Genomic DNA, 12,423 nt, shown 5'->3' with positions numbered 1-12,423 from the left:
AAGTAGCAAAGCATTCAAGAGGTGAGTTGGGTGCTGTTAACAGCATTCAGTTTTATAAGGGAAGCAGAGCACAAAAGTTCAGAAAATTTGCAGCTGGACAATGTGATAAAAAAGCAAATCCCATTTTCTGTGGAGAAATTCAACCCTGCTGCACAAATTTCCATAAGTAACAAGGAGCCAAATGTTAATCCCCAAGACACAGGGGGAAAATGTCTCCAGAGCATGTCAAAGATCTTCACGGCAGCCTCTCCCATCACAGGCCCTAAGGCCTAGGAGGAAAACGTGGTTTCGTGGGCTGGGCCTAGAGTCCCCATGCTGTGCGCAGCCTAGGGACTTGATGCCCTGCATCTCAGCTGCTCCAGCCATGGTTGAAAGTGGCCAACGTAGAGCTTGGACCATGGCTTCAGAGGGTGCAAGCCTCAAGCCTTGGCAGCTTCCACATCGTGTTGCAACTCCCAGTGCACAGAAGTCAGGAATTGGGTTTTGGGAACCTCCGCCTAGATTTCAGAATATGTATGGGAATGCCTAGATACTCAGGCAGAAGTTTTCTTCAGGGGCCGGGCTCTCATAGAGAACTTCTGATAGGGCAGTGCAGAAGGGAAATGTGGGGTTGGAGCCCCCACACAGAGTGCCTACTGGGGCACCGCCTAGTGGAGCTGTGACAAGGCCACCGTCCTCCAGAACCGAGAGTGATAGTTCCACCTACGGTTTGCAGTGTGTGCCCGGAAAAGCCACAGACAATGCCAGCCCATAAAAGCAGCCATGAGGGAGGCTGTACCCTGCAAAGCCACAGGGGTGGAACTGCCCAAGACCATGGAAACCCACTTCTCGTGTTAGCAGGACATGGATGTGAGACCTGGAGTCAAAGGAGATTATTTTGGAGCTTTAAGGCTTGACTGCCCTGCTGAATTTTGGACTTGCATGGGGTCTGTAGCCCCTTTGTTTTGGCCAACTTCGCCCATTTTGAATGGCTGTATTTATCCAATACCTGTACCACAATTGTATCTAGGACGTAACTAGCTTTCTTTTGATTTTACAGGCTCATAGGCGGAAGGGACTTGCCTTGTCTTAGATGAGACTTTGGACTATGGACTTTTGGGTTAGTGCTGAAATGAGTTAAGACTTTGGGGGAATTGTTGGGAAGGTATGATTGGTTTTCAAATGTGAGGACACGAGATTTGGAGGGACCAGGGATGGAATGATATGGTTTAGCTCTGTGTCCCCACCCAAATCTCATCTTGAATTGTAACTCCCACAGTTCCCACATGTTGTTGGAGGGACCTGGTGGGAGATAATTTGAATCACGGGGGCAGTTTCCCCCAAATTTTTCTTGTGGTAGTTAATAAGTCTCATGGGTTTTTTGTTGTTTTTTTTTTTTGAGGCGGAGTCTGGCTCTGTTGCCAGGCTGGAGTGCCGTGGCACAATCTAGGCGCACTGCAACCTCTGCCTCCCAGGTTCAAGTCATTCTCCTGCCTTAGCCTCCTGAGTAGCCACCACACCTGGCTAATTTCTGTATTTTTTAGTAGCGACGGGGTTTCACCATGTTGGTCAGGCTGGTCTCGAACTCCTGACCTTATGATCCGCCTGCCTCGGCCTCCCAAATTGCTGGGATTACAGGCGTCAGCCACTGCACCCAGCTGATCTGGTGGTTTTATTAGGGGTTTGTGCTTTTGCATCTTCCTCATTTTCTCTTGCTGCCACCATGTAAGAAGTGTCTTTCACTTCCCTCCATGATTCTGAGGCCTCTCCAGCCATGTGGGACTGTAAGTACAATTAAACCTCTTTTTCTTCCGAGTCATGGGTATGTCTTTTTCAGCAGTATGAAAATGGACTAACACAAACATCTTAAAAATGGTGAGTCAGAATTAAATATATATGATTTTACTTTAAAAATTACTCTAAAAGCTAGATGTGCTGGCATATGCCTGTAGTCCTAGCTACTCATGAATCAGAGGTGGGAGGATTGCTTGAGCCCAGCAGTTCAAGTCTGCAGTGATTGCTTCATTGCACTCTAGTCTGGGTGACAGAGCAAGACCTCATCTCTAAAAATAAATAAATAAATATTTAAAAAAATACCACTATCAAAATGTGTAACACCTCAAATATGTCTTTATTGCCAACGGCAAATTACCAAACCTATACCTTTTGTAATCTTACTTTCCTAATAATTTAAACTGAATTCTAGTATATTTTATTGATATGATTACCTGAAAAACTGGTGTTTCTTGGCCTGCTGAGTAACAATAACACTCCACAAGAATTGCAGGTTTTGAACAAAAGGACTCTTATTGTTTGGCACAAGTAAGGAGAGCACTGGGAGTATTCTCCAAAGCAGTGTCTCTCCAAGCGAAAGTGACAGGAGGGTTTAATGGACAATGGAGAGGGAAAAGCATTCATCACAGCATGTAGTGGAGGGGTCCCAGTTGTATAGATGCAGTGAGTCATTGTGCCAGCACACAGGTCACATGTTATGGTAATGAAGCTATAGCTCCTCCTGGGGTGAAAACCTTAACATGGTAATACAGAAAGTTCACTCAGGTTCATCTGTAGGTGGCTCGGGTTTGTCAGGAACTGATTTCAACTGACTAGGTGACTGCATTTCACATAGGATTTGGGAAAAACAGCCTACAGGGTAAAACAGGGTAAAACAGGTTGATTGCTGAGATTAAATTCTTTCAATCCCTGGAGACCTTCCCTGTCTGTTTAAAGTATACCAAAATAGCAAGTAATCTATTCATTTATTCAATAATCATTGAAAACAAGTTATTTACTAGTCCAGGCACTGGGCAAAATATAGCTCTTCTTTTCAAAAATGTATCACATACTGGGTAAGACAGATAACTACATTTTGAGTTGATAATTACTATGATGATTATAATCAAATATGCATAAGAAAGAGAGCAATAAGAATAAACACTGATAACTATCTGATTTTTTACAAAAGTGTTACTTTTAATGAGTTTGACTGAAAGTTTTTTCTTTTAAACTGGAGTTTCAGCAAAGAGAGGAAGAGAAAAATAGCTCCAAATGAGTTCATCTATTACGAAAATCAACTGTAGAAACGATTCTCCAGAAACCAAAGCTATATTATTGCAAGGAGATAATTTATCATATTTTTTTCAATGGCTTTTTAAGGCCCTTATCAAAATTACGTTGCTGTTTGGATTTTTCAAGCTTCTAACTCTGGGCTTATATTCAGGTCAGAACTGAATAACAATAAGTTATCATCCTTTTAACTGAAGATTATTTTAAAAAATTAAAATGACAAGAAATTTTCTCTTTTCTTTCTCCCTCCTCTTCCCATCACTGCTTTACTTTATTTTTTCCTTCTCATTTTTTTCTTCTTCTTCTCCTTGTTTTCCCCCTGGAAGGGTAAAGTACATACAAAAGGGTCAAACAAAGTAATTAAAAAATTAAAAAATAAATTCATCTGGAAAAAGTAGAACAACATAAAATTACTACTATAAAGATAATTATTGTTTCCAAATATTAAATATTTACTTTGCTGGCTGTGTCCAGATTTTTTTAAATTATGGATATCTCATGTTTCATTTATATTTTAAAAGCTAGACTATTAGAAACTAATGTAAGTCCCTCGTTTTATAAATGAGAAAAAAAAAAAGAGGCTCCAAAAATATAAATGGTTTATAATGTCAAAGCAAGGCCCAGTTTTCCAAAGTTTCACCTACATAGGTCAAGCCTCTTTATTAAAGCAGACTTAGGGCTAGGTGTGGTGGCTCATGACTGTAATTCCAGCACTTTGGGAGGCCGAGGCAGGTGGACTACTTGAACTCAGGAGTTAGAGTCCTGCCTAGAAAACATGATGAAAGCCAATCTCTACAAAAAAATACAAAAATTAGTCGGCATAGTGGGTGGCATGCACCTGTAATCCCAGCTACTTGGAGAGTTGAGGCTAGAGGATTACTTAAACATGGAAAGTTGAGGTGGCAGTGAGCTGAGATGGCACCACTGCACTCCAGCCTGGGCAACAGAGCAAGACCCTGTCTCAAACAAATTAATACAAATAAAATAAAATAAAATAAACATAATAAAGAGGACTTAGATGACAAAAAGGCAGGAGAAATCTGACAAGTCCAGAAAAGGCCATTAGTAGAGCCACATTCTGCTATATATTTATTTAAATATTGTTTTGTTTACCTATATGATGATGTATAAAAAATTGAATAGCTAAATAGTTGAAATCATTTGGAATTATGGAAGCCAAACATTCGTATTACTAAGTAAATTTTCAGTTTCTCTTTGTGCCTCCAGCTCTTCTTATTCAGTATCTCATATATCATAAGTATGACTTTGCATTAATACATTTTCTGAACTTGATCAACTTCATATTGTAGATAATTCTAAAAATCTATATTCCCAAACCAATCCTTCTTCTCTGTATTTTCCTTCTAGAGACATGTTTTATGGTGGCTGCGCTTTCCTGTCTAAAAAGTACAAAACCAAAATGAAACAAAATAAAACACAAATGCAAACACAAAACCACCAAAAGCATTTACCTATTCTTATTTTCAGCAGAGTGTGTATGTGTGTGTGTGTATATATATACATAAAACATTCAGATAGGTCACCTCTATTTCAACCAATTTCTTCACAAGTCTTTCTCATGAGGTCCATTTTTACTACGACTTTAATTTGAGTGTTTTTCTAAGATTGAAAATAAGGTAAGTGATCAGGACAGAAGCAGAAGAGAAATTTGCCAGCATGGGTGTCAGTGTGACTTATTAAGGACATAGCAGAAATCTTCTTCAGTCCCAAGTTCTATTCTACTATAAACACAGTAAAGGCAATTTTCACATTTGCCTTTAGAAATAGATTGTATAGGAAAGGGGGAAACAAAACCTTTTCATCTACTTGCCCAGGTTCCTTGACTGGGGTCCTGTGAAATAGACTGACAAAATGCAGATTAACAATAGAGAGAAAAAAAAAAACAGAGTTTATTAACACATGTGGTGCGTACACATGGAAAAAAATCAGTGATGAGTAACTCAAAGTTATGGTTAGAACTTGGGCTAATATATTATCTTAACAAAAGCTATGACTTTGTAGAAACATGACCAGACAAAGGAAAGAGGTTTAAGCTCCCAAGGATGGTGAACTGTGGGAAGGTATATAAATATAAGTAATAGAGTAAGGTTTATTTAAATCCATCTCAGCACTAACTTCCCATCTTCTTCATGGCCATAAAACTTCCCTGGGAGATGGGATTTATGGTAGTCCACATTTCTCAGAAGTTTCTGCTTTTAGTCAGATAAGGGAAGCTCCAAGAAAGGCTTCTTTCTGCCATCTGGTAAATCGCAAATATCTTCAGCTCAAAATAATCCTTATGCCAAAATGGCTTACTTTGGGGTGGCATATGCTGGTCTTCTACAGTGAAAAAAAAAATGGATACAACATGACAACTCAGAATGGCTGTCATTGAGCTTGAAGAAGTAAATAGGCAGAACAGGGTTGGGAATGGTGGCTCATGCCTGTAATCCTAGCACTTGGGGAGGCTGAGGTGAGCGAATCACCTGAGGTCAGGAGTTTGGGACCAGTCTGGTCAACATGCTGAAACCCTGTCTCTACTAAAAATACAAAAAATTAGCAAGGCGTGGTGGTGGGTGCCTGTAATCCAAGCTACTCAGGAGGCTGAGGCAGGGAGAATCGCTTAAACCCAGGAGAAAGAGGTTGCAGTGAGCCAAGATTGTGCCACTGCACTCCAGCTTAGGTGACAGAGCAAGACTCTGTCTCAAAAAAAAAAAAAAAAAAAAAAAAGAGTAAATAGGTAGAATACCCACAGAGATGAGCATCCTATGGCCAGTTGGCTAACTTGACATCAGCCAAGACAGTAGCCCCCTTCTTTAACTGTCACTGGTATCAGCAATTATAACCTCAGCTTTGCATGCTGAAAAGGTGGCACATGATTAAAATAACCAATTCAACCCTTCTTTAAGGAACTTTTCTTCCTCTTGTAGTTCGATTGAATGCATACACATAGTTGCTTTCTATTTTATAAAAAGAAAAGTTTTAATAGCTTCTATAGAATAAGAGCTATTTAAATGGAGACAGAAGGTATAAGAACTTTGTTTCTTCTTTTCTCTTAACTACAAGCATTTACATAAAAGGATAGATTCAAGTTTTGTAGGCCTGAAATTAATATATTTGGCAACCCTCTTTAAGAAGAAGGAGACAAAATTAAGACTATAGAATTCAACAGGGAACAATATTTATTTAGAATGAGAGAAATGGAGACTTGAGATTCGTGAAAGAAAGAGGCCAAGAAGTTGAATTTTCATGAGCTACATAGTATACCTTCCTCTATTTGGCTGATTCTGCTGTCCCTCGGCAAAAAGCCATGAATGTTAGGTATATTTTATCATATTGTTTCATACTTCTGAACTATTTATTTAACTAAAATACTCTTTTCTAAATCTTGAAAGATATTAGTATGTGGCCGGGCACGGTGGCTCATGCCTGTAATCCCAGCACTTTGGGAGGCCGAGGCGGGCGGATCACAAGGTCGGGAGATCAAGACCATCCTGGCTAACACGGTGAAACCCCTTATCTATTAAAAATACAAAAAAAATAGCCAGGTGTGGTGGTGGGCGTCTGTAATCCCAGCTACTTGGGAGGCTGAGGCAGGAGAATGGCATGAACCCGGGAGGTGGAGCTTGCAGTGAGCCGAGATTGTGCCACTGCACTCCAGCCTGGGCAACAGAGTGAGACTCTGTCTCAAAAAAAAAAAAAAAGATATTAGTGTCTTCCAATGTATTCATTTTATAATACTCAATGAGATACCAGAGAGCCTAAATAGCTTTATTGATTTTCATATGTTCTCTACTATGGGAAAAACTTAAAGTAGTAATTAATTTCAACAAAAAATCAAGGAGTACTAATGGACTTATTTGTCAGATTTTGATTAAGAAAGGACACACAGTAGAGGTAATACTTTCCCAACACATATACTTCCTTTATATTTTTAGAATAAGTTAAAATTGAAAAATTATTTTACTTGTTAGCTGAACAAAATAAAGATGACTGCTTATGTTAAAAAAATCTGGAATACTTGATAGTTTCATGCTGCATGAAATTGAAAGTAAGATCATGTATTTCCCTCTAATCACTATAATATATTATATACCAATGACAGATCAAAATTATTGATTATTTTGAGATTTTGGTTGTAGAGAAATGAATCATGCAGCCAAGTCTCTATAAATCATCTATATAGTGCTATAGTCTAAAGTTTCCCTACTGAGTAGGCAAATGAATTAACTCTACTAATAAGGTAAACATTTAAACAAATAAATGCTGCATTTTAAGAATAGAGGTTTTTTAAATCTTATCCTTTTTCTTAGATGACTAGTCTTACCTCCCCAAAAATAAATTATAAAATATTTCAAATAACATAAAAATATATGAAGCTTACTAAAATGTTATCATAACACATATATTTCAGGCTTACAAGTTCTCAGGTAGGTTTTAGAAGATGCTTGCATGGCAGTGATTTTTCTTCCTCCAATTTTACTAAAATAATCACCGGCATTATAGTCACTGAATAACTTGCTAAAATAATGGTATAATAGGGTAAAATTGAATCTTCAAGGGTAGGTCTCACATAGCTCATTTTTTAAAGAAGATGTCCAGGGGATTCTTTTATTTTAATTTTTTATTTCTTCAAATTTATGTATTTATTATTTTTTAAATTGACATAGAAACTTGAATATATTTCCAGGGGATTCTTTCATATGCTTTATGAACCACCATAACAACTATAATCTTGTTGAATTTGATTAATAAACACTTAAAGGTAATTATTTAACTATTTTTTACATTTAGCTACAAATATTGAAATGTAAAATCAATCTTAGTTTAAAAAACAAAGTTTACCAAAGTGCTACAGATATTTGCCAAACCCTTATATTTATATTCTTACATACTCATTAGATTATTTTAAGATTCTTATCACTTATAGCTTTGGATATAGAACTCAATAATCAGATTAAAATGAGTTTTTTTCAGGAAGCATGAGAGATATTTAATAATAATGACTGAAAAATTATTATGAAGATCTTCTAATTCATATCATAGACAGCATGATTAAATTAATAGTAGTACTGTAGGCAAGATACTATCATGATTTCTAAACAAAGCAGAGGAAATAAATGATGTTTGACAAAATCTGCCAAGTTTTGATAACATAAACCTAACTATCTAATTTAGAAGGAAAATGGGTTAAGTTTGGAGTTGGTTCATATGAACCATTACTTTATATAGTCAATGGTTAGCCACAAAGATATATTAGAATAGTATTGCAAACCTCTCTAGGCATATTCAAAGAAGCTATCTGCAAAGAACTTACGATTCATAGAATTCAAGTAGAGATGTATTTCCTTACCCATCCATATATTTTTAATCTAACCATCTATTGTCTGTTTCCCATTTCTCCCTTGGCATTGTTAGAGTAAATATAGGTGAAAAATAAAAGTTACCTAAAGGTTATTCAATCACAAATATACACAGATTTCCAACATGGAGAGATCAGTGACCTCTGGGTTGGTCTGTGGTCCGTGTCTCAGGATTGAGAAGCAGCACTGAATGCTTTTTGACAGTTTTAGCCCAGTGTAGTCTGTCCTATTCCAGACCCTGGACACCCTTCCTTTGCCAGAATGAGTGCTTCTAGAAAGTAATTTTGGATTGAATTAGAGCTTTCTGAGAGAGACAAAACATACTTTACAGTAGGCAAATTGAATTTCTCTGGTTCAGTGACTTGCTGTGCCACGGCGCCTCTCAAGAAGATTTTCGCATTATTGAGAGCTGGTAGATTTCCTTGTAAAATAGCCATAGGCAGCACACACACACTACGCAGAGCATCCTTTGTCTGCCATTTCTCTCAGAAATATTTCTATCTCTCTTTCACATACATACAAAACTATTTAAATGAACCATACAAACAGATGACATAAATTATTGTATCTTTCTTTGAAAAGAATATGTTTCAAGTGGTTACTAATTCATGCAGAGGTCTCCATGGAAAGGCTTAGCTTCAGTACTTGCTATTGTGGAAATTCAAAGTGTTTTTAATGAAGTGAAATGGAAAGAATATTTACTTATCTCACGTAAAACTATAAATGAAGAATTGGAAACATTTGCATTGACTTGATTAGCTATACTGTGTGGTACCAGCTGCGGGAGATATCTATTTATCTTAATAGTGTGCAAATAAATGGGCCTCTTCTTTTTCATTTTCCCTGTTGGGACATTGCTAAAAAGTATGGACTGATTTGACTTTTAAAAAGATGTTACTTTTAAAATATTTTCATTCATATAAGCCAGAAATTTCTGAGCCAGAATTTTCTTAAGTGTTCAAAGTTTACAGATATAGAAGGTACTTTGGTAGAAATCAGTATCAGAAGAACTGACAGCACTCATAAGAAACAACACCACACATTCCAAGTCTCATTGTTTACTCAAGCATATTTTTTATGACTATAATACTTCCTCATGAAGACAACAAGTTTTGTTTTGTTTCCACAGATAGGGCAAGTGTTTTTTTTATTTATGTTTCTTTTATTTTTTCTGTCAATATTGTCTTTTATTTCTTAAACACCTCATCTAGCTGGTGATTTTGTAGCCACATGACCCCAAGGAAAGCATGTCTTCATACATTCCTGTCACTTCTACGTGGCATGAGGTTCCACAGTCTAACTTACACTGTTTTCTCCTACATACAATGCCACTTTATATATCTCAGGTAAAATTTCATGCTAGAAAAAAAAACTGTCAAGGTCATTAGGCAATGAGGAGCATTCATTCTGACATAGGGAAGAGGATGGCATTTCACCAGAAAATACAGAGTTCTCTGTGGTGATTCTTCTCTCAGAGGTCCCCTTAGGCTGGGAGCCCTAGGAACAGATGTGATCTCAGGCCTGGTTTAAAGAGAACAAAGCCATGGGCGGAAACACCTCCCCTCCATCAGTGAGGCAGCTCCTGCCAGAAGCAGCTTTCTCACCAGGAGGACCCTAGAATCACTGCCAAATTAGAATCTGCCTGGTGAGAAGTCACTGGGCATAAAATCTCCAGTGATTTGGTGCTGTTCACTGAGCAAACCAGAAAGCATATGTGAAGAATTCAGGACAGGGCTTGTGAGCCTGTGCCATAGCCACTAGGGGTGGGGGGCTTGTTGGCTTCCCTCCTAAAAGCGTTTTCTTGGAGTTGCTATATTGTTTGAAACCTCTGGCAAAATTCGGGTATCCGAACATATGGGTTGGGAAGGTTGATATTATGCACTTTTTCTTTAATTCTGTTTGTCGCAATAGTTTTGTTTGATTGTGTTTTGTGAAGCAGGACAATAACAAAATCATCTGGTTTCTATTTTTCTTTTCCTTTTTTTAAATATAAATAGGACCTTAAGAAGAAATTTGAAAACACACTCTAATACTTAATATGCCTAGCAAGATATAAAGGGGCTCTATAAATAAAATCACTGTATAAAATAGATTCATTACAGAAATATTTTAACCTTCACTTGAAAGAAGTAACATAACATTCAGGGGTTTTGCCTTAAATTATAAAACTTATTGGTGTAACCCCCGCAGACCCTCCACACACAGTGGCATAAAGAATTCAAAAGTGATAAATGTACCGATACATTGTACCACACAATGCTGTGATGAACATATTTTACATTTTAGCTACCTGGTTCCTTGGCATTTTAGACACTTCTGTCAGAAAGAATGCCTGGAACATTTTATTCTGTTTTGTTTCAGTGGCCTGGAGATCCTAGGCATTGGCCAATTTAACAGCAAAAGTTACATTCTTACTGCTTTGCATATTAATCAGTTATTTAGAACACCCCTGCTGAGAAATATCATCGTAACAACAACACCATTTTAATGGAGCAGTGCAAAGATACCCCGGAGAATCAATTACAATGAAGGCCTATGAAAAGCTGTTTTGCTTTTCATTATTTTATGGGGTTAGGAGGACAGTTGATGAGGTAATGAGACCTGAAGCATTTCCAATACTTCTAAAGGAAAATACAGTTAAATTCAGTTGGATCAGAAGTGTTAGCAAAGAGCTACCAAGTTGGAAATCTTGGCCTCTATGACTCTGAAAATGGAGAAGCAGTCCCCTGTTCTGCCATATTAATGAAATAATGCGATACACCTCCAGTAATGGTAATGGTGCAACAACCAAAGTAGTATTTGGTTCTGCTAGTTTGTTTGCAGAAAAGGAATTACTAAATAAAATACTGTATGATGTGAAGTTCTGAATTCTATACCAGGCAAACTTTCATCAGATCCAATCTGAAGAAAGTTGGTAAATAGTGATTTTAAAATCAGCTACTAGGAATTACTTACCTAATCAGAAGTCTTCAGTATATAGTTGAGAATTTTGTTTTAATGTTTTTTAGTTGGGGTGTATTTCTCAGTAGATGACCAAGACAATAAAACCCTAAAGATAGCAGTGAAGCCTCTTCCTGGAAAATTCTCCAATGCAATTCACTTTAAGTAATAGGAAGGAATGAGATACCAAGTGTTTCCTGTAACAATTTTGCAAGACTAAATGAGAGATAGCTTTCTTTTAATCATATGTCAACTTACACTTTTAACCTTGCCAGAAATCCTTCTATCCCCTACTCTTTCATATCATATACATCATTTCTGCTCCTGAACCACCCATTAAACCCTCTTTGACCTGGTATCTTTTCTCTGCCCCAGAGTAAACTACCTTTCCCTTATTTTCACTGGCTCAATGCATGCTTAGTTTTCAAGTCTTAGGATTCCTTTTTCCTTAAGAATGCCCTAATCCTCCCAGCTGAAAGTAATTGGTAAAGGGCATAGACTGCTGTAACAGCAATTTGAAAAGCTCTCAAAATACTTAGCACACCCTGCTTTGTATTATAGAGATGTACCTCTCCTCAATTCGACTAGACTCTAAGCTCCTTGAGGATAAATATCACACTGTATCACCCATAATATGAAACACAAGAATCTTAAATTTAATAGGTGTTTAATGTAATTTTGTATTAACTAGGTTAGTAATTATTAAAACTATATCAAAAAGCACCCATTTATTTTAGTTTCTATATTTAACAAAACTTTATTTGGAAAACTTACAAAATCTGGGAAAGTTCCTATTGGTGTCTAAAGCAAATGTAGAAAATGATGAAAATTGCAGAACTTTTTCCTCAAAAATCTACCTGGTCAGATGAATAACAGTATGTTCATATCAAGTACGAAGTATCAAATAGTGCAATTTCCTTTTGGCAAAAGGCACTGACCTCATTGATACAAGATGAATTATTATAGTGTAAATTAAACTACAAAGATTAAATTCTAATCTTTATTATGCTTTCTGAAAATAAAGTGAAAAGTAAAATGATACGGATAAAAATAGTCACTTATCCAAAATTTGACC

This window comes from Pan paniscus, chromosome 4, assembly GCF_029289425.2.
Source record: "Pan paniscus chromosome 4, NHGRI_mPanPan1-v2.0_pri, whole genome shotgun sequence".
In the NCBI taxonomy this organism is placed as follows: domain Eukaryota; kingdom Metazoa; phylum Chordata; class Mammalia; order Primates; family Hominidae; genus Pan; species Pan paniscus.
Note: the sequence above shows the minus strand (reverse complement) of the source record.